Here is a 27,037-nt window from a genome sequence, read left to right as displayed (position 1 = left end):
ACCTGGGTGTGTTTGAAGTGTCCCTTGTCACCTCTCAGCCCCCTGTCCCTCACCTTCCCTGGGTGTTTGCCTCCGTGCTGTCAGTCTCCTGCTCAGTTTGATGCTGGGGCTGCCCTGCAGATCCTGCCAGGTTTTCTATTTATGAAGATGGCAAAGGGAAAAGGAAAGCTGGCCCAGCTGGGGATGCCTCAGGGACGGCACTTCCTGGCCCCAAAGATTACCCTGCTATCGTGTTGCACGTAATTGTTCCAGTGTTTATCAAATTGCATTAATTAAAGTGGCACATCTGGCCTTTTTTATCAGAGGCTGGACAGTTCTGGTTTGGATCCTGCAGTGACAGCCTCTGAGGGTATCAGCACCCCTGGGTAAACACTCATTCCACCAGGGGATGGGAACCTTCCTTTTGATTCTGAAGCTGAACACTGATGGAAGCACAGAAACCTCCTTGAGGAGCCTCCAGGAAGCCCTGGAAAAGCAAAACCCCCTCATTAGGAAAGCTCAAACACCAGGGATCAGTTGATAAGAACATCAACCCTGCTGAACCCCTGCTCCTTAAATCACTTTCCCTGCGGGTTGTAGGCTTGTGCCCCACAAGGAACTGACTCAAATCACCACCCAAGCTGAAGATCTGCTCACCTGGGGCCTCCCCTTCCCTTTCCCAGTGTGCCCAACAGCCCCCCCTCAGCCTTTAGAGTAGCTCTCACCCAAAGACTTTGCTTTATTTTGTCTTTCTGCCTCTGCCTAGAGCCAAGGAATTCTCCAGGAAGGATTAATGCACTCGAAAACAAGTATCTTTTTCAGCTCTGAATCGATCCACAGTTATTTGAGGAAAAAAACCCCCCAACTTTCAGGAGAGGGAGGTGCACCTTGCACTCCCTAATCACTGCACATTCACTCCCTGGTGTTTTTCAGCAGGTATCACCTTGGCAGGGCAGGTAAAGGATACTTTGCCCCCTACATCAAGAGCTATTCTTAAAATAATGGGCCATGAGTGGAGCCAAATGACATAATGGAGGCAATTCTCTTGGCAGGTAATGACATTCAGGCAGTTTTCCTCTATCCAGAAAGTTCATCTGCTTTTGGCTTTGGTGGCATTTGGAGCCTGGTGCACTGGGCATGGCAGTGAAAACCTCCTGAGTTAGAGATGCCCTGAGCTGAGCAAAGCAAGGGAGAGGCAGAAATGAGAGAGAGAAGTGAAATAACAGGGCTCAGCTTAACAAACAATGTCAAACCTGACTCTTGTGTTTGACTTGCTGACAAATAAGTGACTGAAGGAGTGGGCAAACTTCCCTAGAAACTCACATCACACAAACAAAGGTGTCTGGGTGACAATTAGATTTAAATGTTTAACTTCCTAGTTCCAGTGGAGTGTATTTAGGGGCCTTTTGGAAGACAGGTCCTGAAAGCCTGCAATTTGTGTGCTAATAGAGTCAGGCTCCTGGAACAGGTCTGCAGTGTGGCCCCATGCAAGGCTCAGCCCCCTGCACCCCCCAGCTCCACTCTAATAGGAGAGAAATGACCCTGAGTGCTATTTGTGATGGCCTGGAAATTGTAGATAATGACATGGTGCCCAGGACAATTACCCCACCCCTCTAATCCCACACTGCCAGAGCAGTTCTTCCTTTGGACTGAATTTCTGTGTTGCTCCACTGGGGTTTTTTGAAAGAGGAGAGCTGCCAGGAGCCAGGTTGGACTCTCTTTTCCCGTGTGAAATCAGCTGAGAACTCCCAAAGTTAGGAAAGCAGAGAAGGTTCTTCCCTCACTAGATCAATGCTTTGCCCTTCAAAGTCCTCGGACCAGCTTGGGGCAGATTCAGCCACCAAAAGGCAGTGGCAGAGACAGATTCCCCACGCACCCCACTCTGCAGGGCTTTGCCTCAGCATCCCGCAGCCCCACTCTCTGCACACAAACACTTGATTTTCTAAACACTGGGGGCAGAGCTCACCCCCAGCAAGCCCTGAGCTGAACAACCCAGAGGCAGGGAATGGGAAACTTCAACACAGGAACCTACGAAAGAGTCCATCTGTAAACTCAGCCCCAGCCAAGGTCCCATCAGAGGCAAGGGCTCAGAGGTGCAGTTGCACAGAGCTGTGGCACCTCTGGAGTTGGCTGGGGTGAGTGTTTGCTTCCCTCTCTGTAATTACTGCCACTGATACCATGATGCTGCTCCACTTGGCACAGCCCTTCCCTTGGCAGCTCTGGCTGAAGCACGGGGCTTTCCAGGCTTTAGAAAGCTTTGCAACACTTCTCCTCCAGCACACGCTCTGCACTTAAACGAGTAATTAGCTGAGAGCTTTAATCAACCTCCATTCTCCCTGAAGTTGCCACTAAATTTGCAGCAAACTCCTCTGGAGCCTGGATGCTTACTGGGGGTTTGTGAAGGGAAAGCCTTCAGTGTCCTCCTTGGTCTGACCAGAACCTTCCTACCTCCCACAGCTGCCCTCAGCTTCCAATTTCCCTGCAGGGATGGTTGGGAATCCCAGCAGAGCTGCATCAGGAAGCTGCTCAACATCTGCCCCAGGGTGGGACCTTGGATTTATGTTCCTCTTGGCGAAAGAAAAGGATCTGTGCTCAGGAGGTGGGAAAAAAAGGTGTTTCCTAAACAAGAACAGCCAAGGAGTTTGACTCCTGTTTGCAGTCCAGTGAAAAATGCAGAGTTTTAGCAGAGCTTTTAGAGGGGCCATGAAGTTGAGGTGGTCACAGCTTGAAAGCTGCTGGTGGAGGAGGAGGAGGAGGAGGAGGAGGAGGAGGAGGAGGAGAGCAGGGCTGGCTCTGCCTCTGCCATCCACCTCCAAATCATTCCAAAAACCAAAGTTGCAGAACTAAACATAGAGACATATTCTGATGCAACATCAGGAGCATGAGCTTTGCTCACATAGACCAGAATCACAGAATGGATCTTCCTTCTGCAAATGCTGCCTGGTGTCCCTCCTGAAGATTTGATTTCATTTTCCTCTCTCTTCTCAGCATGAATTAATTCACAAGTTTGAGCAATGATAGGTGAGCATCTCCTGACACCATACTGCATCCTCCCTGGGCCACATCTCTGGACAGAAAGGAGGGAGCAGAAGAAGCTGGGTGTGTTTTGTCCATCCCCAAGTCTGAATCCTGCCTTTCCAAACCAGAGCCCATCTGCCAAGAGGTGCTGGGCTGATGCTTTGTGGATGGATGGACTCAGTGGCTGCAGAGCACACATCCAGAAGGTCATACCCAGCACATGACCCTTGTAGAATAAGGTTCATAAAATATGGAGTTCCTTCAACTTTTAACATAATAATATGGAGTTGATTCTAATTTCACTTCCAGAATTATGAGCATTTTGTTTGCAAGTAGCAGAACGCATCAGTTCACTTGATCACTTGTTCCAATGGTTAATTTTTCTCATCCTTAAAAATTTATGCCTTGCTTCTCATCTGAATAGCTCTGATTTTAATTAGAAGGCACTGGCTCTTGTTACTAAATTAAACAGTCCTCTGGTATTAAGTGTCTTGCCTTTGATCTGGCACACACTGCCCTGCACTCCCTTTGCTAAACTGAACTTAAAAGATTTTTAAATCCCTCACAATAAAGTATCTGAGCCATCCAATAATATCTGTATCCCCTGTCAACACAGGGATAAACAGACCCCCAGCAGAAAGAGCAGCCCAAGGAGAGACAGCAGCAGAGCTAGAGCAACAAATACAGAGGGATGGATCCAGCAGCAGAAACTCAGAGAGAGCAGCAGATAAATCCAGAGATTGACAAAATCCCCTCCTCCCTCTGGGTTGTGATGACACCTTCACATGAGGGAACAGGTTTTCCCACCTGAAAGCTGTGCAGTCTCTTTCCACAGCCCATCACTCTGGTGCTGAAGCCATTTCCCTCCTGGATTCCTGATTCTCTTGCCCACTCCCTCAGCACCTGGGAAGCAGTATCCCAGCTCCCTGCCAGGTTTGGCAGCCACTTCTTCCCACCTCTCTCCAAAACCTCTATAGCCAATCCAGCCAACTTCTCAGCACAAACTTGCCAACTGGCAGGACCAAAAGCAACCTTTTTTTTCTATTTTTTTTTTTTTTTCTTTCAATCCTGAGTCGCCTCTGGCCCCTGGCCAGTCAGGGTCTTCATTTATTGTAATGAATTTGTGTCATTAACATGTTGGAGCTTGCACAGCAATTGCAAAGCAGTACATTAGTACAAAAGCTATTGCTGGGGATGCCAACGTTTTATTGCCAGGGATGATTTACAGGCTGATAAGCAACTTTGCACTCGTCCTTGAGGCTGGGAAAAGGACAGGTAGGGTGGCAGGAGCTCTGCAGGCACAGGGGGCCCAGGGAAAGCCCAGAGGGTTCCCAGGCCTCACACAGCTGGGGGTGGACCTGACGATTTCATCTTTTCTCTTGAAAATGTCTTTGCCTTAGTGGGAGCTCTCAGCCATCCCACAGCAAGGCTGCAGACAAAGCCTGTGTGAAAATCCCCCACCACTTGGAGTGGAGATTAAACAGCATTACAGTTCTCTAGGTTTGGGAGCTTCTGTCTGACTCGCTCATAAAAGAGCCATGTCATCACTTGCTAGCAAAGATAGGGTAAAGAAAGGCATTTATAGTGTGTTAACATTTAACAGCCATAACTTCACTTTCAAAAGCCTTTGCAGGCCAAGTCACAGGGAATTGTTTCTTTCTGTGCATCTAATCCTGGGCTCACATGCTTCAGAGCAAGGGTGTTTGCAGAAAAGATAGAGTGCTAAGCAGACAGACCTGGCTGGCTGTCAGCTCCCCAGGGTAATCCCTTAAATGCAACCTTAACAAAAGTATTAAAAAGGAAAAGCATGAAACAGGACCAGCAGAGACAACATATTTGACTGTCAAAAAGAAATGCCCAGCATTCCCCCTCCTGGGACTGAGCTGGTGCCTGGAGGAGTCAGTGCTGAGCCCCTCTCTGGGGTGTTCCTGGTGGGATGGGATCAGGGTGACAGGAGAAGACTTGGATAAGGTCACAGCATCAGTTCAGAGCCACCTTGGGCACTGTGCTCTGTGGCCTGGGAGGGATTCAGCCAAAGATGCTCCAGATCCTGGCAACCCCAGCAGTGTAACAGCCTGCTTGAGACCCCAGCCCAGAGACTTCTGGATGGAGAGGAGGAATTTGGGGAGTGAGCTCTCAGCCAGAGCCTTTCCCAGGAAGCAGCTCCTCAGTGCTGCAAGACAGGACCAGGAGACAAGACCCCGTGCTACCTGTTTCTGTGGCTCCTTTATGGTCACTTGAGCACCCAGGGCTGTAAGAGGGATGATTTGGAAGGTGACTTCCTTGGAAAGGATCCTCTTACTTTGGGTCATGAACCAAAATTCCACCCCTGGGGAAGAAGGAGGAAAACTCCCTGTGGATGGAACAGGGGAGGGAGGATGCTACTGCTGGAACCACCCCATCCTGATCTCCTTTCTCTGGAGCAGGTGCCACGGAGCATGGCTGGGATGGGTTATTGATCCAGGGAGCCCCAAGCTCTCCCATCTGGCCACCTGCAAGCTGGGAGGGATGATCCCTCCCTCCAACATTTTACAAGCCCTGAGAAAATGGAGTGGGCAGGCCAGGGACCTCTGGACTGTCACTCCCCATCTTAATTAGGACTCTCAGCTTGCCTTGCATTTTACCTAATTAATTACTCTGCTTCAGAGCTGCCTTTCCAGTTGACACCAGTGCCTGCTGAGGGCCCTGGGTATCGATTTCCCCAGCTCCCTGCCCACCTTGCTGTTTGTTTGTTCTTGTAGTCAGGACTCACACAACAGGAAGCATTGGAGTGCTGAGGAAAATAATCACCAGCGTTATCTGAGAGCCATATCAAATAGATTTTGGGCCAGAAATGGACTCAGCTGCTGAAAACCTATTAGCAAGCTCTCCGATTTCCTGTGTGCCCGCAGGTTAGAGGGCAAGCACGTTGAGATTGCCCACAGCTTGTGCTTAATTACTCTTTGTAGAGTTCCTGGCTGCAGTTGTGCTTGACAAAATGCCCATAAAGACAGAAATGGCCAACTTTGGATGGATGCCACCTGGTCCTCCATACCTTTCCCTATTCGATGCCAAAAAAAAACCCAAAACCAAACAAAAAAACCCTCCACAAATAAAAAAAACCCCAAACAAAACAAAAATAACAAAAACCAAAAAGCAAACCTGGAAAGACACAGTGGAGCTGGGGGTATGGAGAGGTTTGTGCTGAGTGAGAGCTCTGGGGCAGCTGTGACATGAGAAGTGCCATCACTCCTCAGGGTTCTTGTTCAGTTTGCTCTCTTCTGCTGGCACAGCCCCCTTCCCCCCCCCAACTGCCTGGAATTCTGAGGAATGCAGCAGGGAACAGGTCTTCTCCAGCCAAAAATATTTTCCACCCTTAAATACTACATTTCAAGACCCACCTGGGATGGGTCCTTGCTGCCAGCAGCCACCCAAGGGCTGGAGTGAGCAGAGATGGGAGCTCCTGGGGACCACAGGGTGGGACAGGGTGTGGGGGGAAGGACATGGCTGGAGGGGGTCCATGAAGTTCAGTACCTCGTTGTTGCCATCTCTGATGGTAAAATTGGAGAGGGACATCAAATAATTTGATCCAGCACTGGGGTCAGAGCAAAAGAGGGGGAAAAGCAGGAGGGAAGAAGGAAGGTGGTGGGAAGAGGCAGGTAGCAGGGTATCTGCTGCCCTCTCTGTGTTCCTTCCCATTCCTACTGGGGCAGAGCAGGAGCAGGGAGGTTTTGTGGGGCCCTGAGGGTGGGAGCTGTGATTCTGGTGAAGATGGGTGGGCTCTGCCCTGTGCATCCATCACTGCTCAAAGCTACAGGGCCCCAAATCCCGGCTGTGACTGGAGTAATGTGGAAGGAAAGTTGGAAACGGGTGTAAGGGGCCAGGCAGCCTCAGTATTTGGCCCCCAGCCCATCTCCACAGCCTCAGCTATGGGGACAAGTAGTGGGTTGAGGGCCATGACCCAGGCTGGGCATCCACTGCTGACCTCTCCCAGGGGTTGTGACCCAAAGGCTGAGAAGCACTAATGTGGAGATTTATGCCTTGTTAATAACAGAATTGAGCAATCAGGGTAATGAAATCCATGCTCTGCATTAATGAGCAGCCAGGGCAGCAGGGACAGAGCTTTGCCTTCTCCCAGGGTGGGCAAAGGGGGTGATGTCTGCTGGGAGCCAGTCCCAGGTTTCAGGTTTGCTATCGGAGCAGCTCCACGTTGGTGGCTGTGGATGGGCACAGAGGTTTGTGGCCCTCAGATGCCTCCTGGCATTAAGAACTCCAGGATTTTTTCCTCTTTAGTAGAAGTTTCAAGTCCAAATCACTGCCAGGGACAGCCTGGATATGTTGGATTATTTACTCCCCTGTAACTTCCTGACTTCTTTTCATCCAAAGCTGAGGAGAAGGAAGCCATCCAGATATACCTATACTTTCCCTGCCTCTGTAATTTCTGTGTACATCCAGAAAGAACCTTGCAGGAAGAGACGTGCAGGAGAAAGAAGCCAAAGCCACCAAAGCCACTCAGATTTTTCCTTGTCACACACAACCAATTCTGAATGGTGACATTGTGATTCAGATGCAGCTAAAATTAGAAAACAGCTCTGAGTCACTTGAATTTTACACCAGAAGGATGTGGGACTGATGCAAAGACATCAGACCCAAGCCCAGCTCTGCAACTCCACCAGGTTTCTAAACTCAGCTCTTAGTGGAATATGGAATTACTGTAAGAGCTGCCCCTTCTAAGGGTCCCAGCCCCATTCCTGGCTGCCCCCCAGGAGCCTGTGCTTGGAGAACTGAATTTAAAATGTGAAAGCATTTGGGAAATGTTTAGGAAAAGTGTAATTCATTATTGTTGTTATTTTATTAAAGTGTCTGCTGTGAATTGTTAGTGTAACTACAGAGCAGAATCAGCTAAACTGCTCAGCATTGCTGAGATTCTCTTCTCATCAATTATTTAACTACATCTTCCAGAGGAAATAAAAAAAGAGGTGACTGAGCTTTAACTTTTGTAGGGAAAACAATTCTGGGGAAGCAGAGGAGCCAGGGCTTATCCTGGGAGCCTGGTCAGCATCTGCCCCTATCCCTTGGTTCAGCCACATGGGGCTGCTTGGCCAGGATGCTTCTCCCCAGGTGAAGATCCTGGGGGAAAAGGGAAGAAAAAGGTGCTGGGAGGTTTGTGTCTGAAGCTGTGGGATGGAGCCAGGAGGATGGCAGCTCCTGGGAGCAGCCTGGGAGGTGGAGAAGGCCCGTGGGGTGGTGATGGGCAGCAGCCAGGGTGTGCATCACCAGGAGAGGAAGATCTCCAAGCAGAGCTGCAGAGCTGAGGTTCATCCCTTGCCATGAAGGGTTTATTCTGTGTGTCCAGGGGAGAGGAGCAGGGTCCCAAACCTGATCACCCCTCCCTGTTGAAACAGGAACCATCCCAGCAGTTTTCCAGGATTTATTTCTCTTTAACCCCAGCTCCCCAGCCTTGTGCTGGAGGTGCAATTAAGCCCTGTTCCCATGGGAGCTGGGGGAGAGGGGGACCAGAGGGGCACTTGGAGCAGAAAGCTTCCCTCCCTCTGTCATTAGGATAAATTGTGTTTGTGCAAGTTATATTTTACAGCAGGCGTGTCAATTAGTGTGTGAAATTTAATAACCCAATTGAGCTGCCCTGGCTCAAAGCTAAATTGAAATCCGTTGCCTGTTTGGGAGAGGGAAAGGGCTGTCATGGGTGGGAGGCCAGGCTGCTGGGCAGGGGAAGGGTGGTTTTCATGTTGATTTAAAAAAAAAAAAAAAAAAAAGGGGGAGGGTTTTGTCAGTCTTGGCCAGGCAATAAACACCAGCTTTGCTTGGAGAGAGCAGCTGATTTGATTTTTTTTTTTTAATTCCTTCTTTTTTTTCTTTTTTTCTTAAGTGGTTATTTTTGTATAAGAGAAGGCTTGGGCAGGGGAAAGGGAATGTGATTTAGCTGATTATATTTGCTCATCTTTCTGGTGGGGGTAAGGGTTTCCCAGGTGATGACTGCAGTGCTGCTGAAGGCTGCAGAGCAATCCCAGAGCCCTGGCACCCCATCCCATGGGCACTGCTCAGCTCTGCTCTGGGTGCTGTGAAAGATTTTATTTTATCCCTGTTTGGCTAGGGAGAGACTGGTTCTGCTTGGTGGAGTCTGGATCAGTCACTGCTATGCCAGCTCCTAACAAGAGCTCAAGCTTACAGAGATGCTACGTGCCCAGGTCTGGTGGCATCAGCCTCTTTCTCCAGCTCAGGAACCACAAATTTTTACAGCCCTGGTGCTGGAGGAAGCCCCAGCTCCAATCTGTGTAGCTCAGTGTTACCCCTGGTACCTCCCCAGCTCCATCTCTCCAGCAGTGGAATGGTCCCTTCCCCAGTCCCATGCCCAAACTGGTTTTCTGAGGTCTGTTCCCACCTCTCTGGTCCTTGCCAGCCAGGCTCAACTTCAAACCTCTCCTGGGCTTTTGGCCTCTGAGCTCTCTAAAGAGACCAAATAATTACCCAGGAGACGGCTGCCCAGGGCTGCTGGGCTTTCCTGGGGGAAGGACAAGATGTGGTGGCATCTTTTCACCCAGGCTGGCTGAAAATACAGAGCTGGAAGCAGCAAAGAAATGTTTATGTGGTTGCTGGCATTGCACATGTGGTGATAAGTCTGTAAATCAGGTCATGCCACTCCCTGAAATCTATGTGCAATGTTCTGGATATTAAATGAAATAAAGATGTAATTAGCTTCAGTATTTAATGCTTTGGAAAAGAGCTTCACCTTGGTTGGAAGGGAACTGTTAAATAATATTGAGTTACCATGCTGAGCAAGGCAGTACAGAGATACAATCTGGGGAGGAAACTTGACCCTGCCAGGATTTCCTCTGCAGTGTGTTTGCATTGTATCAGCATCTAATCTGGAGCACATATCTCCATTGCTCTGTGTTCCATTCAGACTGGGAAAAAAAAATAAAAAAAAGGCAAGCTGAGTAGCTTCATTGAATGAAAAAAAAAAAAAAGATATTTGCTACGGGAAGGGAATTTGAAGGTTACAACCTGCAGGGTCCAGGGTGAATTTTAAAACCATCTGAAATGCCAGAGGTCTCCCCTGTCCTCCCAAAACCTTGAGAAGAAAGAGAAAAGGCTGCACAGCAAAGACCTTTGGGAAAAATGGCAGTGGGAAAAAAGATTAAACACAAGATTTGGGATGCTGCTGCCCCACACACATTTTTCAGTGACCAGCAAAAGAAAAGACAGAAAGAACTCAGTCCCCTTCATGTCACCAGCCACTAACAAAGCCCCAGGTACCAAATCCACTCTGGGTCTTCTCAAGTACTCAACTTATTGCCCCCAGTTTCTTATCTTTTAACCAAGAAAGCTGGATTGGCAGAGGAAGGGGATGTAATATTCCACCAGGATACCTGGAGGCTGGTGAGAAGTTAGAGGAAGATGTCGAAGAGATGCTCAACATTCAATCAGGCAGCCAGAACAGATCACTCAGCACCTTGTCCCAGACCTGGGATAAGAACATCTCTGTCCATCTTTCCAGCAAATAAAAGCTAAAATTAAACAGCTGCAAATCAGGAATTTAGAGCATAATGAATGACAGTTTGGGTTCTTTGGGCACAGGGAGGGGATCTCTTTGTGCCCATCACCAGAAAACCCTGGGCTTGGCCCTACCCTAAGATGCTGCAAGGCAGATGCTGATGCCCTGTACCCAAACCACTGGGAGGACGTGGAGGACTGGGAGCTCTGCTTCCTGGCCAGGTCTTATCCCCATTTAGGGCTCAGAATTTTCCTACTCGAGAGCCTTCATGGCCCTGACTCAACAAATAACATCTAGCACTATGGGACGAGAGCAGCCTGACATAAAAACCTGCTTTTTAAAGAGATGTTATGGGGTTAGGTTTTGGTTTGGTTTTAGGTTTGGTGTTTTTTTTTCCAGGAGCAAAGGAAACCTGAAAATTTTTCAGGGATGGAAGGAAAAAAAAAAATCTTAATTTTGTACTATGTGAAAATAGCTCCCAGGAGTCAAGGAAAATGACACTAAAAATGAGAAATGTTCCAAACGAAGGAACGGGGAAGGCTGCACAAACCTCTCAGGTCCTGGTGTGAAGGAGGGAGAGGTCAGCATGCAGCCTTGCAAAAGGCACTGCAATTATTTGTCAGGAAATGAGGGTTCTCATTGCATTTGTCAGGGGGTGCTGAGAGTTCTGCAGTTTGGAGAGACACTGAACTTCCCTTGAGCCCCAGCCCAAGGGGAAACCATCTCTCTCCCTCCCTCCCTCCCCCAAAGCTCAGGTTCCCAAGAACCTCTGTCTCCTTCTCCCTCTGTCCCCTCCACCCTGCTTAATGTCTCAACTTGCCTGCTGGGTCATTTCTGACAGAAATACCCTGCCTTGGCACTGACACCTGAATCTCACTTAAGGTTCATCACATTATTAATGACAAGATCAATATTCCCCAAGCCGCAGGAAGAGCTCTTTCCATCCATCCTCCTCCCAGCCCTCCCTTTCCCAGCCTTTGGAACAGCTCTTTTCAAGGGTACTCACTGGCAGGAGGCTCATCCACTCCTGGGGATGTTTCATTCAATCCCTGACACCTGCCCTGACAAATTTCTCCCCAGCCTTGAAACCTGAGTGATAAAGGCTGAGGAGAGGAATAACCTAAAGCCTCCCCCCCATCACAGCCACTGCCCTGCCCTTGCTGAGCTCTCCCTCCACCCTGAGCTCAGCAGCCTGGCAGATAAAACTCATTCATTTCATTTTACCACCAGGGAAGTGACATCCATCACCCTGATGACAGAGCTGGACCCTCCAGCACGACCCCTTAAAGCTCTCCTTGTAAAAACACACAAAAAAGGACTTGAACATATTTTATGGCAAATGAACTTTATACATCACTGCTTTGGCTGAAGATCACACTCAGGGCTGACACTCAGAGCAATCCCTGTGCTCCTCACCAGCTCCTGGGGTGGGTCTGGATGAGCCCCCCTCAAGGGCTCGGAAAGGATTTGGGAGAATCTGGAGAGGTGAATCCCCTCTCCTTTTGCTCATCTCTCTTTGTTGACTCTGGAGGAAGCCCAGGTTTGGTGGGATGAGTTACGTGGGATGAACCCTACCCCAAGGACAAGTCTCTGCCCCAGGGAAGGCAAAGGGACCCAAACTCACCCTGAAGCTGTCACTGACCCTCTGATCCTGAACCCCTTCAGCACCCCTGCTCCGACTGGACCCCCAGTGCAACCCAGTGAAGGCAAAAAGGAAACCTCACGGATTCAAAGGATCTTGGGATGAGGACTACAGAACACCTTGGAAATAAAGTCACGTTCCCCCAGGACTCCCCAGCCCCTCAGCCCACCCAGGGCAGGATGAAGGCTCCAGTGTCACCTCCAGTCTGCAGGGAGTTCTCTTCTGCTGCCCACCTGATAGGTCCTGAAGTGCCCACCCTCTAATCTGGGTGGAATTGCTGTGGTGGGAATGTTCTCTGGTCCTTGGTCAGCTGCTGGGCTGAAAGCAAATGGAACGTTTCAGCGACTGAGCCTCAAGCAGGACTCCTCTTATTTGGCAGCAAAGCTCCCCTTGGCACTGTATTTCAGGTCTTTTCCCTAAAGGAAACATCTCACAAGTGAAGGCAATGGGAAAGAGCATCTTGACCATCCAGGGCCATGAGTATTTTGATTACATTTTCTTTCAGCTCTGATTTTTTTTCTATTAAAAAAGTATTTCCTAGACCTCAACCTTGACAAAGCCCAAACCTGCAATAACCAAGTGCAGCCAGACAATTCCAGACAAACACCCTCACTCCAGAACATGAACCTTCCCATTAGAGAGGCTGAGTGCGTGCACTGATTGATCCCCAAACTGGCATTTCAATTTATTTCCCACTGGAGGACTCGTTCATTATGGAGAAATAAGACTATTAAATGCATGATAAAACACATGCATCAATAGATGAAGCTGGTGGTTGCTTTACTGTACCTACCCAAACATTAGCTGGTAAATAGATCTGTTTGTGATCACAGAGGACCTCTTAAAGTGAATAAGGAAGCAGTAATTATTAAGCAGCAGGTTTAAAAAAAATAAAATTACTTATCAGCAGTAGCACCACACACACACACCCCCCAAGCATCTTGCTGCTGCATCCCTGGCTGCAGGCAAAGGAGGGGGAGGTGAGGAGATTCCAAGGTCCTGCACATCCCAGTGTGGGGGGGTGATGGGCAGGGGGGGGCTTTGGACCTTCCAGGGACCCCTCCAGATTATGGTGGGCAGGGAACATCTCAGCTGGGGAGGTTGGGGCTGTTGAGCCTGGGGACAGCTTGTAGAGCTGGGAGCAAATGCCCCCCCAGAGCTGATTTAAGGGAAACAGAGGGGGGAAGCAGTGGCACAGGAATGGCCATTTTTGGTCTCCATCCCAGGATAAATCAGTTATCTGTTTTTTCTCACTGTGCAGGCAACAGCAGTTTATGAAGCAGCTGTCTGAAAGGAAATTTACTGGACAATTAAAAGTGCTGACTTTCAAGCAGTGCTCTTGAGGTGGAGTCTAAAATTATTGGGTGTGAAATGCAAATAGATTTAACAGTTTTACTGCTATTTATATGGCATTCACCCATTCCCAGCTATTTTTCCTCCCCCCTTCCTTTTTTTTTTTTTCTTTTTACTTTTTGCCCTCTGATTTTAAAGGGTCCCAATTTCTGCAGGTTTGAACAATCTCAGACATCTGCAGCAAAACCTGAAGGCTGAACAACCCCAGCTCCATGGTGAGGGTGGGGGAGGGAAAGTAAACTCCATCCCAACCCCCTAACAAAATATTAATTTAGAAATAAGGTGGTAATTACATTCAGCTTTGGGGCTGCCCCACAGTCCTCTGAGGCTTTTCTTATTCATTAAGCTTTTGGCCAGCACTCAACAAATCTCCTACTTGAATAATCACCAACTGACCAAACCAGTTGCTCTCCAGCTCTTGGAAAACCTTGGAAGCCACAGTGTGATTGTGGGACAAGCCCTGGAGAAATCCCCTTCCCATGGGACACCAGTTCCCCCAGATGCTTCCCTGAGGTTCAGCATGATCTATCAGAGCTAGGATGGAGTTTTGAGGAGTTTTTATTCCTACATTACATTAATGATCAAAGCAGTCCATGGATTAAAGATGAAGAGTTAAAGCTCAGTAACATAAACTTGTCTCTGGTGGCCTTGCTAAACTGTGAAGGGATGAAAAACAGTGGGAGAAGGGAAGTGAAACAAACCCTCTGGACCCTCCAGCACTGTGCAGAATTAGGAGTTTCATGCCTTTTGGCTCATCTGACTTTTTAGTTTAACCAAGGGCAGGTATCTGTTATTCCTACATCCCCCTGGATCTTCCTTCATGAGAGCTCCTACTGAAATGCTTGATATAGAGGGGGATTTTCTGGGCTACATCTGATGGGTCTCCAGCACCCATAATATCTGCTAGTAAAAGATTTACAACTGCTGAAGAGAAATATTTGCTTCTCAATCATTTCAGGCTGTTGTGGGAGTTCTGTTGTACCAAAACAACTCTGGTCTCAACCTGGTTTGGAGCCATCTCTACACATTCACTGTTTGTCTTATCATTTCTGTGCTTGTGACCTTCATCAGCTTTCACAAAGGGGATCAACAACCTCCCCTACCAGACAATTCCATCCTTATCTTCCCTGAAATATTTATTAATGTTTCAAAATTACCACAGCTGCATTCACAGACCATGTTTGTGGGTAAAGGATGTGTTGGGAGCATTTTCAGATAGGCACATCCATCCATCCATCCATCCATCCATCCACCCATCCATCCACACTCCCACCCCCCCATCCATCTCTCATCCCATCACTGTCACCCCAGTGCTGCCCAATTATCTCTAATAACAAGATGTGCCTACAGCAGAGTCCATACAAACCTCACCCATTCTCTTCCCTTTCCTGTGGGGAACTCATTTTGCTGGATTTCTTCTTCCTTTATTTAAAGACAGCTCTGGAGAGAGAATTTTGGCAAATGAGTGTTTAAGCAAAACCATTAAGTTGATTTAACTTGATCTGGTCTCACCAAGGGGCTCCCCTACCATCCCCTTCCCCTCTTAGCTTTCCCCCAGCTCTGGGGGCTCCATGAAACCCTCTCCCAGGTAGGACAGATCCAAGGTACCTGCACCAAAAAAACCAAAAAAATACCAGAGATCTGTCTCTCTGTGGCTGTGTGTCCATCTAACCCTCTCCAGGTGCCTACAACCAGTTTTGTTGTGGCCCCACAGATTCCCTGAGGATCAACACCTGCTTGGAACCATTCAGGTGAGGGTATCCAACCCCTCCCAGTCTGGGACTGGTGCTGAGCAGAAGTGGTACAACCTTTGGTGGTGAGTGAATCTGAACCTCAGCCCTCTGCTTGCAGCTGCACTTGTAGAGATCTGTTCAGCTTTTCCTTCATTTCTCCTTCTACAGAAATTCAATCTGATGGGGAGAAAGTGGAGCAGTGCCCTGAATGTGAATGCCTTCCCCTTTACCCTCCCCTTCCAGAGCTCGTGCTCCTGTAACTCACAGATCAAGACAAACTCCCCAAGATCCCTCCCTGCAATCCAATAAATAATAATAATAACCATTCTACCAACTCATATTTCTGCAAGCTGGCATTGATTTATTTTTTTGGCTCTTGCATCTGAAATTACTGCAAATATTCAATGGGACTGTGAAAAAAATAATCTCACTTTTAATTCTGAACTGAAGTTTGCCAGTCTGGAAGGGCTTTAATAATGATTTTCTAATGAACATACACTCACAGGTCCTCACTTGGCAGCCACATTTTGATTAAATCCTTCTGTATCTGGATGTCATGTATGCAAATGCAATCACAGTCAGCTGGGGGGGTTCAAACTTGGAGACTCAACTCCAAGTGGTTCAAACTCAGCCACTCAGAGAGCTTTGGCTGAGAAGAAATGAATACAAATAACAAGGACAGCTCAGGGAAAGCCATGGCCATGCCAAGGGGGTTTTGCTGCTGGTGCAGAGCAAACAGGAATGTTCCAGCAGTTCCTTTCTTGTGTCTTTCCCAGCTGGAATGTCTGTGCTTGCAGGCACTGAGGCTCCGAGAGGCACCAGGAGCTCTGCTCTGCCCCTGGAACCTCTGCACATCCGTGGTTTTTGGATGTCTGGCACAGGAGCTGAGGCCTTGCAGACAAAGAACTGTCCCAAACCAGATCCCCAAATTAATGTGTATGAGAACCTAAGAAATGGTTGAAATTACAAGATGGCCAGCACAAGAAACTGCTAAGTCTGGTTCCTCCTGCACACCATGGAACCTCTGGATTCATCCCCTTGGGCTCTCCTGGTGGTACAAAACCAGTACAGCTGAAAAGAAATCTGAGCTCCTGCTACCTGTGAATATCTGTATAGAAATAAATCTCAGTATTTTGCTATGAAACATTTATCTTTAATAAAGATACCTCAGCCTCCCATCCACCAAGACTGGATTGTAAACTATTCCATCTTGGCTTTTGGGGGGGATGAAAATAGGGCTTTCTCTTTCCCTGCATTTCCCAGAAAGAATCATTTGCAAAATAAACTCATGTTTGGGCTGCGTGAGATTTCCTGGAAATTCCTGGAAACTTCAGGTCATGGTTCAAATGGTGAAGAAAGCAAAAGAAAGGAAGAGCAGAGCTAAAGGGTTGCCTGGGGTGTGTGATTTCATAGCTGCTGAAATGTCACAAGTGTGAGGCTGTGCCACAGGGGGGGGGGACAGACAAGCTTCAGGATGGGCTTAGAGACTCTGAGGAGATTTCTAGGTGGGATTTCATGGCAAAATGAAGATAGGTTTGGGAAAAAAATTAGAAAATATTTTAACCGAGAAAATAGAAAGTGGAGTTTTTGGGATAAAATTAGGGGCCAGGGAAAAATGGACACCTCCTGCCCTCTGACCTGTTCCTTGAGTAAACTGAGATCCAGCTCGAGTGAGAGTTACCTGTGTTTCTTTAAGGAAAATAACTTAAATATGGTCAGTGCCAAGGTGACTTTCTTGTGGCCATGAAGTCTGACCCCAGATGTGGAGTGGAAGAGTTGGGAGTGGGAGTGGGGGGAGGATGGGTAAAACCTCTTCCACAAGGTTTTTTCATTTCACTAGTGTCAAAAGGTTTTGTTCCAAATGTCATGTTGATTCATTTCATCTTGGCTTTTATATTAAAACACTAATTGTATTCTATATAAATGTTGACATTCTATGAATATATTAATACATTAATATTGTGGCATAATATAACAGGCAATACCAAAGGAATGGAAACAACATACCAGAGGTGTGAGTCCTGTCAGGAAAGGGACTTCTCATAGTCCTAAACATTTTCAGGGTGTTCCTCCCAGACTGGATGAATCCAAAGTGTCCCAGACAGAGCTGAAAGGAAGACAGAGCTTGCAGGTTGGCTTTTAGCTGTCCCATAGCCTGTACAGGTTCCCACACATCCCCCCACATCCCAGGGCAGAAAACCTGTGTCCTCAGTCCTGTTTTAGATGTGTGCCCATCTTCCACAGCCTCTTTCTCTCATTTGCTGCTCCAGGTTCATGGAGTTCCCTCCTTCGTGCTCCTCCAAGGCCAACGTGCCCAGCTTGGGGTTTTTTGTGGGAATCTCCACATCCATTCCCCTGGATGTGGAAAGGGAGGGAGTGAGGCTGCTCAGGTGTGGGGCTGACAAACAGAAAAGGTTTCATCTCAAACAAAATTCAGTGAGTCTGCAAAAAAAGTTTGATTTTTGTCTGAAGGTGCCTGGACATGTGGCTTCTGACAGAACTTTGGTGGAATTAGGTACCTTCTAACACATCTAGAGCTGGTTTGACAGAGAGTCCCCTCCATCGTGGGGAAAAGATGGTCACAAACCCAATTTCCTTAATCTTCAAACAGAACTAAAAAGAAAAAAATAATTTTTTTTTGAGCCTCTTGGCTTTTGGAAAACAAAACCTTTTTTTTCTTTTTTTTTTTTTCAGTTGGATTCTTAAAATCTTTTGCCAAAACCCCAAAGCTTTTGGATTTTTGTCCAACCAAATAATACAATTGGGTTTTGAGGTATTCTTTGGCAAGAAAACAACATTCTGAGGGGAGCAGATGCTTTCTGTAGGAAAAATGTCATCTTGTCAAAAGCTCAGTCTGCCATCTCACGGGACATTTACACCAGAAAGTGTTTGCTCAGGACTGGTAGCATCCCTTCTCCTCTTCCAGGGAGAAGCAAATGGTGGCTGCTTTGTAACAAGATGAGACTTCCAAGAATAGTTACAGAGGAATTCTGAATTTCTGATCCTATCAGGGCTTGGTAGAGAGGATTACAAAAGGAGTCAGTCTGATGTTCCAGCCCATAGGATCCACCTAGAGCATGGCAGCAATTCCTGTTAATAAAGTGACTCCAGAGTTCCTCTGCTGTATAAATACAGATTTCCTTGGCGGGACCTTGTGGTTACTTTAAGAAGCTGGAAGACATCAGAGCATCACGTTCCAAGCTTGGCATTGAACAAGAAGCCACCAGAATTAAATCAAAGTGCTTCTTTCTGGCAGGCAAAGCAAGTGTAATGAAAATTCCAGCCTTGATCCTCTGCCAGGGGTAGGCAGCAAATTGAGTGCATGCCTACCACTCCCAAACTGAAGTCCCTCAGTCTTGCCTGGGATGCCAACTACCAGAAGTACAAAAGATGAAAACACTCTGCCAGACACAGCAAACTGAAGCTCTCTCTTCATTAACAGCAGTTTATTATTTTCCTCCAGCTCCACCCAGGAGCAAATCCATCCTGCTCAATCTTGTTGGGACTAATGAAGGGAGGGTGAGTGCTCAGGGTGAGCTTGGTAGTTCAGGAAAGCTGTTCAGGTGGCTCCTACAGACACCAGGACCTGCCCCTGATTTCCTCCCCCAATTCCCCCCCCCAAAAAATAATAATTACATTCTTTCCTGCAAGGTACAAGATCACTGTGGGTATGAGCAGCCAGTGGGGCTGGCAGGAGAACCCCAGAGAACGGAGAGGAGAGGAGAGGAGAGGAGGAGAGGAGAGGAGAGGAGAGGAGAGGAGAGGAGAGGAGAGGAGAGGAGGAGAGGAGAGGAGAGGAGAGGAGAGGAGAGGAGAGGAGAGGAGAGGAGAGGAGGAGGAGGAGAGAGAGGAGAGGAGAGGAGAGGAGAGGAGAGGAGAGGAGAGGAGAGGGAGGAGAGGAGAGGAGAGGAGAGGAGAGGAGAGGAGAGGAGAGGAGAGGAGAGGAGAGGAGAGGAGAGGAGAGGAGAGGAGAGGAGAGGAGAGGAGAGGAGAGGAGAGGAGAGGAGGGATGTAGGCAGGTTCACCAGAAAGCTGGGTTGCTTTCTCTCAGTCTCAAAGATCTGAGAAACATCAATTATTAAGAGGGAGCAAAGCAGCAATATCCTCATGGTGGGACCTGGCACCTCCTGCTTCAGCCTCTCTGCTCCTCCACTGGTGGCAAAGGGACACGTGGCCCTGCCAGCCCAGACAGCAAGGAGCCTGGAAGGGCCACCTGGCTCCCCAAAACAAAGGCATCACAGCAGCCAGGAGAGAGAAATGGGAAATCTGTGCTTGAAAGCAACATCCAGCTCCTCTGTCTTTTCATAGAATCATAGAATGGGCTGGGTTGGAAGAGACCTCAGAGATCATCAAGTCCAACCCTTGATCCACTCCCCCCGTGGTTCCCAGCCCATGGCACTCAGTGCCACATCCAGGCTCTTTGGAAAGATCTCCAGACACGGAGAATCCACTACTTCCCTGGGCAGCCCATTCCAATGCCTGATCACCCTCTCCAGAAAGAAATTCTTTCTCATCTCCAACCTAAACCTCCCCTGGCACAACTTGAGACCCTGCCCTCTTGTCTTGCTGAGAGTTGCCTGGGAAAAGAGCCCAACCCCCCCCTGGCTCCAACCTCCTTTCAGGGAGTTGCAGAGAGTGATGAGGTCTCCCCTGAGCCTCCTCTTCTCCAGCCTCAACACCCCCAGCTCCCTCAGCCCTTCCTCACAGCAATTCTGCTGGATCCCTTCACAGCCTCCTTGCTCTTCTCTGGACCTGCTCCAGCACCTCAATCTCCTTCCTGAGCTGAGGGGCCCAGAACTGGACACAGGACTCAAGCTGTGGCCTCACCAGAGCTGAGCACAGGGGCAGAATCCCTTCCCTGGACCTGCTGGCCACGCTGTTCCTGAGCCAGCCCAGGATGCCATTGGCCTTCTTGGCCACCTGGGCACACTGCTGGCTCCTGTTCACAGCTTCCTTGATGCTGGCACACTGAGATTTCCCAGCCTATTATTGATGAGTCCTCAGGCCTCCCCTCAGCATCTGTCTACAATAAAACACATTTACACATTCACACACACCTACCCTGGACACTTCTTGTCCCAGCACCCCACGTTGGTCACCCTGAACCTGGCCCCAGTGATGGGAAAGGGGTGAAGACAAAAATCTTTTACTCAGCATCAAACCAGACTTTGCCTTCATCCACCCTGTGCCTCCAGAGCAGCTCTGCTGAGACTTCAGGATTGCTCCAAATGAATAGAGCTGAGGTTTAAAAGAAGCTTTTCTCACTGACCTGATGTAGCTGCAGTTAAAAGGTTGGGAATAATGCTGCAGTCCTGGATCCAGGGGAGCAAGGAGGGAGGGATTGAAATGGCTCAGCTCTATTTTCTTAGAGGCTGTGGTGAGAAGAAGGTTAGGTCAGCACTGAGAGCTTCTGAAGGTGCCATCTTGCACATAAGAAGAAAGTAAGACTTTGAAAATATTGAGCACCACAAAAAAAAAAGAAAAAATAATAAAAGGGGGCACAGGGGCCTTTGAGAGTTTCATTTGCAAGTTGTAAGAGCAATGTACCCTGATTTGCCAACTCCCCCTTTGGAAAACACCATCAGCTGTTGTCTTTAGCTCTGCATTCACTTCAAGAAAGGTGGCCATTTAATAATTAATGCCTCTAAGTGCCTGGCTATGAAAATGCAGAATGAAATATTAAATAGAGTCAGTACCAAATGGGAGGGTTCCTGAAAGGGAAGGGATGAGAGCCATGGCACTCACTATTCCCAGGGAACAGCCCCAAGGATCTGGAGCAGAACGAATCCAAGTGGATGAGGACAAAGTGCTTGGCAACAGAAGGGAAGGTGGGTCACTGATATTATTGTTAGAATCCCTGACCCCTCCCAAAGTGGGACATAGAGAAGACAAATCCCTTCCCACAGTGGCTGCCTGTGCCAAATTTAGCCCAAATTTCCACCAGGGACATGCAGAGAAACTTCTGGACCATAAATTGGTGAGGTCAGTGGCTGAATATGAGTAAAGAAGAGGGGAGTTCATGGAGATAACAGCACAGGCTGAAATGCACATTTGACCTCCCTCTCCATCTTTTCCTGAGCTCCTGGTCCACTTTTGATTGAGAGGATGCTTGGGAGTGACCTGAGAGTAATCAGCCTTAAGTCAGAGCAAGACATTTCTCTTATCACTGCTGGCAAGAGCCAAGGTTATTTCTTGTCTGAAGGCTAAGAAAACCTGGGGAGGATGTTGATCAGGAGCATTTAGTGTAATAAACAGCTTGGGAGGAAAGTTAAACCTGTGAGCTCGCACTCTGGAGCTCAAACAAATCACTATTAGAAGCCAGGCTGGGTTACAGATAGCCATGGTTCTGCTTTCCCTGGGAACTTGATGTCTTTGCCTGGCAGAAGCAGCCACTTGGGGAATCCTGATTTACTCAGATTTTCCTGAGCAAATTTCTCTGGGATTTGGGGAGGTTACCTGCCTTCCTGGTTTCCCAGGATTCCTGACTGGAGCAGATGTGTAGTGGTTCCAGCCAGACCAGTACCAAGGCATTTGCCAACCCAACACAAGGTTTTAGTCTGGGGGAGATCCAAGCCCTCTGCTAAGAGCTGGTCTGAGCCCAGGCTGTCACAGAGCTGTCAGTGCACACCAGCCTGCAGAAGGGATGGACAGGAGCCCCACAGCTCACGTCTGTGAAGAAAAAAACCCTCAAGAACTGTGCAGCAGTGCTGGGGCCTGGCAGGCAGATGGAAGATGCTGGGTTTGCAGCTCTGTTCCCATGCCCAGGCTCTACACCCTCACAACCCCTCCTTCAGTGTACAGCAGCATCCCTGTCCCACCACATGGATTTGGGTTTCCATTTAATGCTGCTGCTGCCTCCATGCTGAGGTTCTGGAGGTTCTGCCCTCCTCTGCATGGGCACAGGGGCAGCAGGACAGGAGCCCAGCAACACCCAGCATCACAACTCTGCCAAACTGGATCTGGGGATGGACACACTCCAGCAGGAGCTCAGCAAAATGGGAAACCTTCAGAGAGAAGTAAAGTTTGGATTGAGCAGGAGCAGAAGAAGGAATCAGCTCTGGGAGCAGGATTGCTCCCCCACACTTGGGTTTTATAGAGTCCAATTCCACACATCAAAAAGTGCTTCCTTTGAAATGAGAAGAAACTCCAGAATCCCGTTTCATAACACGAGGCCAAATTTTCAGCTGGCTGAAATCTCCATAAGCCCAACCCAGCAAACTTCCACCCAGCTCAGAAATGTCCTGTTCAGCCTGGAGATGAGAACCTCCTCCATGTGTTTGCCCTCCAACTCCTCACAAGAAAGGAGACCACGAATTCTCTGAATCATCCCCAGCCAGCTGTGTATTCCTGATTTTCTGTATTTATTTCCAACTCCGGGATTAAGAAAACAACTCCAGAGCTATGACATCCATACAATTAAATGTATCATTTTCCCATCCACTGGCTGGCTGTGCCAAGCTGGGCAGCTCGGATCCCCTCACCATATGGAAAACATCTCTGCCTGCACAAGGCTTGAATGTGACAATTAGAAACGGGCTGGGTTTTCCTCCCACCCCCATAAGCAACCAAGCAACCTCTGGAAACATTTAGTGGGGCTGAGAGGACTTCATTGTATTAGCAGAGCAAAAGGTATTTATTTATCAGCCCTTTCAAGGGGGACTGAACCAGGAACTTTTACTGAGCCCCCATGGGAGGTGATGTGGAGGGACCCATGTGGAAGCTGTTGCTCAAATCTCTCCAATGGTCCTCTCAGCTCCAGAGCAGCTCCTGAGACCCTGCTCAGGGATATCCCCCCCCTCAGCATCTCCTCCCCCCAGCCACATCCTGGCAGAAAACATCAAAGAGAAAGAACCAGAATTTGATTTAATATGGAGCAGTCAGTGCATGGCCATGTGGCTGGGGCTGTCCCAGACACCAGCCAGAGACAAGGGGAGTCCTGGGGCTTTTAAAGCCACATGAGAGCCACAGGTCAAAGCTACTTCAAATCCAGCACCACGAAGGCTGAGCTGCAAAGTGAGTGCTTGGCACTGTGCAAAGAGCACCAAGGGATGATCCCTTTCCCAGAGGTACTGCAGATCTTGCTCATCTCATGCCAGCAGATGATCCCTGGAGCAAAGGGGACTCTGGTCTGCAGGGTGGGATGTGCTGAGCACCAGGAGTTGCTGTCCCAGGCACGGAGATGACAGTGGAATCAACCTGAGCTCCTCTGCACTTGCTAAACCACATCTGACCTTCTCTTCTGCAACCTCCTGAGATGACCTTGATCTTATTCACGTTCCCACTACTCCTGAGATTGGGTTACACCCTTGGTTCTGGACTCTGTTTTAAGTCTGCCATGAAAAACAGTGTCAGATCTTCACACAGCTATCTCAGGAATGTGACCAGGCTGATCTCCATGCTTACTCAAGGTGACATTGATTCATTCTCCCTCTCAGTGGCCAGATTACATGATGAGAATGTGCTTCCTGACATCCTTACTCATCCACCACCACCTGGCTCCCATTCCTCACCTCTACCTTTGCCAGCCCCCTACCCTACTCCAGGATTTAGGATTTTCTCATGACACCAGAGGCACTCAGGGCTTGGGCACTGGCTGAGCAGTCACATTTTAGGGAAGCCTCAGGATTTTAACAGAAGCCCTGCCCCTCATTTAATCTCACACTGATGCAGATGCTCACCAGGAAAGGTGGAAGAGCTGGGGGTGGGAGGACCAGCCCCATATTCAGAGCCCAGGATCCATCCAAAGGGGAGGAATTTCATCTGAAGTGATTCACAATAATTTCCTTTCAAGTCCAAACCCTTCATATGGGACTGAAGCCTTCTGCCCACTCGTGACCTGGACCCACACCTCCTCCTGAGGATCTATGCTTCAAGGCAATGCTGAAAAAGAAACATCTCTTTGCAGCCCCAGAGGTGATCTATTTATAACATGTGGCTGAGAGAAGGTTAGGCAGAGGACTTAGGGTTTGTGTAACACATCCAAGCCTTTGTTTTTTCCAGGCTTCTGGGGAGAGCTTAAATAAAGGATTCAGCTTTGGAAAAATAAAAGGACAAAAAAAAAAAAAAAAAAAAAAAAAAGAGAGACATCTGGAGTGCTGAACAAGGCCCTCTCCTTAGCCTGACCTAATTCCAGAGTTGCAGTGTTTGGGGAGAGCCTTGCACTGCAATCCTGCACAACAGGAGGAACAAGCAGCAGCCCAGGGCTGAATTCAGGAGTGAACAAGCCCAGTGCTCTGAAGGTTTCCACCAAGCCTCCATCTGATCAGCACCATCCCCAAGAGCTGCAGCATCCCAAGGCATCCTGGAGAAAACACCCCTGGGCAGGCAGTGCCAGGAGAACCCACCTCCAGCGTCCCTGCAGCTCAGCCCTGGGGATACCTCTGCCATTCCCTGCACAAACAATGGGAAGGACACACAGACACACTCAGACACAGACACAGACAGGCAGGACCTCTGCCCAGGGTCCTACCTCCTCCCTGCTCCATTTGTGGCCCCAGGGACAGCAGCCTGGTGGCAGTGACATGTCACACCACAGGAGATGTCACACCACAGGACGTGTCACACCACAGGACGTGTCACACCACAGCCCCTGCTCACCAGGATGATGCTGGGGCTCCCTCTGGACCCAGTTCTGCTGGGGGGGTTCCTCACCATGGGGACCAGAGGGGATTCTGCTCAAACCCCCCAAGAAGACAGGGGTGGAAGGATAGGTGGGAGCAGCCACACAGCTCCTGCCCCTGCGTGGTGGCTTCTTGGGGACAAGGGCTCTGCAAGAGGATTTGCAAGAGGATCTGCAAACACAGCTTTGGCTCTTCAGTGCCTGGAGATGTTTCCTGGGTTGGTTTTTTCCCCAGGCACTGAGTTGTTCAGCCTGCAGATGCTGGGGCACCAGTCTGACACCTGAGCTCATGGCACAGCCACCTCCATGGAACTTGGGAAGGGGAATCTAAGGCAGAAGGACACAAACACTGACTTCATCTTACAGCTCAGGGGGATCAACCACCTTCACCCTGGCTCAAGGAAGCAATTCCATCTCTCATTCCAACTCTCAACAAAACCCTTCCTTTAGCACAGAGCAGGGGAAAACACTGAGAACCACTGGGAGGTAACTGAAACTGGGGTTCCCTGTCTGTGTTCCCCCAGATGCTGACAGAGCTTCAAGTGAAACGAGGGATGAAATGTGGCCAGGGTTGATGCAAATCAAACTTATTGTTCAAGTTTAAAAAAAAAACCAACACAACTGGAACTGGAAGTGGCCACCACAGGACTTCTCTTGCAGGTTGGAGTTCATTGCAGGCTGCCCTGGGAGAGCTGGGGCAAAGTGCAGGTTTTCTTAGACATTGCCAACCAAAAATGTTTTGTTTGGTTTTGGTTTTTTTAATGCTCAACTTTTATCTCTTTCAACTTGCTACTAATAACCTTTTCCCCAAAGCAATTTCAATTTCAAATCAGAGTGAGAGATGTCAGCCTGGCTGCCTCCTGAGCTCTGGCTTTTGTTTGCTGAAGATCACATCTCCTCTCTGAAAGGCAATGTTTTGGAAAGCAAGTTGCTGGAGGTATTTTGGCAGGAAGCCTCCCAGTTGTGAGCAGGAGGGTAACACAGAGGCAAGGTAAACAAAAAAAAAAAGCCTGTTTTGGAAACATAGGGATTTAAATCAGTGTTTTGGGCTTCCTGCTGGCTCAGAGATGGGCTCTGCAGCTCTTCCTCAAGGCAGAACAAACCAGGGAAAATTATCTCTGAGAAAGAGGGGTCAGAGGCCTGAAGTTCTGCCCTGAAAAAAATGAAGTCAAGGAGAAGAAGTCAGGGTGAAGCTGCTGGAGCCTCAAGAAAGGGTCAGAGAGGAGGAAGCTGGTCAGGCATAGGCAGAACAAGCCCCAACATCTCTATCAGGGAGGCCTGGGGGTGATGGTGTGTGTTGTAAATGCCTCCTCCCAGGTCAGTGTCCTTCAACTCATGACCAGGACAATTTGTTCTGTTCAGTTTGCTGCCAGGGATGTGCACTCTGGACTAACAAGAAACCCAATGTTTGCTGTCACAGCCCCCCCTGTCCTGATAAGAGTTGCCCTTGGGGCAGTCCTATCCATCTCCCAAACAACCAGACCTCCTGGTAGTTCTCAGCAGCACCCTAAAAAGCAATTTATTTCCTTGAAGGTCTTAAGACAGTTCACAACATGCCAGTAGACTGCAGCACATTGGGCCAGACCAAAGTCATAATTCTATTTATACCTTTGCCCACTCCTCCTTCCAAAAGACCTGCTCCATTTTTCTTCATTATAAGCCCAGAAAAACCTGGCCTAGGAAAAGTGAAGGTTGAGGAGCAGAAGTCAGGACTTCTCTGCAGACCTAAACACTGAAAGATCTCATGCTCTTTCAGGAATCTTGGCCCTCTCCAAACCTCATCTGGATCTGGTGCTATTAGGGGCTCAGTCTTCAATGGGTCCCCAGAATGTTGCAATTATAGCAAAGAAAGGAAAAAAAACCAAACAAACAACCCCATCCCAATCCCAAAGCCCATTTCTATTGCCCCAAATCAAAACCAAATAATTTCCCTATTAACAAAATCTCATCACTAGAGATGAAAAATGGAAGACTGGGGGGAAACCATGTGAGCAGCTGATAAGGAGACCTGGGGGATTTTGGTATTAAACCAAACCAAGAAAATAGGATTGAAACTTTCCAGCCTTCTCTGTGTCTGACTTGGCTGCTCAGTTCCAGCTGCACATTTGGGACCCCTCAGTTTGAAAAGCCACTCCTTAAGGGCTCTGCCCAAACCCCTCTCCCCCCATTATTCCTCTCTCCTCTTCAGGGGTCCATGGCAA

At 48.6% G+C, this 27,037-nt stretch overlaps 1 long non-coding RNA gene across 3 annotated transcripts in view; it reads right to left on the bottom strand.

The window, feature by feature from the left end:
* LOC115599302 overlaps positions 1–27,037 on the bottom strand; it is a 60,874-nt gene that overhangs the window by 20,933 nt on the left and 12,904 nt on the right. Inside the window, exons 2-4 of one of the 3 annotated variants that reach the window (XR_003988294.1) lie at positions 20,487–20,589; positions 17,225–17,324; positions 11,827–12,449 (exon numbers count right to left, since the gene is read on the bottom strand). This is a non-coding gene — a long non-coding RNA (uncharacterized LOC115599302). Of the gene's footprint in view, positions 1–11,826; positions 12,450–15,846; positions 15,867–17,224; positions 17,325–20,486; positions 20,590–27,037 lie in introns of those variants that run through there. The other 2 variants (XR_003988293.1, XR_003988292.1) reach the window with 2 other exon arrangements.

The sequence above is a fragment of the Calypte anna genome, chromosome 18 (genome assembly GCF_003957555.1).
Source record: "Calypte anna isolate BGI_N300 chromosome 18, bCalAnn1_v1.p, whole genome shotgun sequence".
In the NCBI taxonomy this organism is placed as follows: domain Eukaryota; kingdom Metazoa; phylum Chordata; class Aves; order Apodiformes; family Trochilidae; genus Calypte; species Calypte anna.
The sequence above is the reverse complement of the archived record's forward strand: the minus strand, read 5'-3'. Positions and strand labels throughout refer to the sequence as shown.